Source organism: Galeopterus variegatus, unplaced genomic scaffold, assembly GCF_000696425.1.
Source record: "Galeopterus variegatus unplaced genomic scaffold, G_variegatus-3.0.2 Scaffold5562, whole genome shotgun sequence".
In the NCBI taxonomy this organism is placed as follows: Eukaryota; Metazoa; Chordata; class Mammalia; order Dermoptera; family Cynocephalidae; genus Galeopterus; species Galeopterus variegatus.
In genome coordinates this window covers 15,217-15,725 of record NW_007731673.1, presented here as the reverse complement: position 1 = coordinate 15,725, position 509 = coordinate 15,217, and positions in this window count along the sequence as shown.

Sequence of the window (509 nt, the reverse complement as noted above, 5' to 3'; positions counted from 1 at the left end):
GGGCCGGGACGAGGGGCAGGGAGCAGGAGTGTCGCGCGGGGCCCCGTTTCAGCGAGAGCCAAACATCAGCATAAATGATGTTCTAATGTAGCGCAGTATTTCAAAATTAAAAATTAATGCAAACACATTCATGATGAACAAAATATTAAAAACTTGAAGGCAGTGAAGGAAACCAAACCGTGCCGCTGTAGGCTGTTTGTCACTCTGAGCTGAAGGCACTTGAGAAACAGGCGGTGCAGGCGAGGCTTTCTCTGAACGCCGGTTCCCCACGGCCGGGACGCGGTGTCGGCGAACACGTGGAAGGGACCGAGCCCGGGTGCGAAAGAGCCCGCTCGGGCCCTTTCCAGGCTTAAGGACCCTTCCCCTCCTCGCTTCATCCTTCCGGGCTGGGAGCTCCACGGCAGGAACCCAGTGCGCTAGGGAGTCGGCGGCGGGACACCTGCGCCCGCGGGGACCCGGGCAGCGCGGGGCTGGGAAGAGCGCGCCAGTGGGAGGGGGAGGGGCGGGGG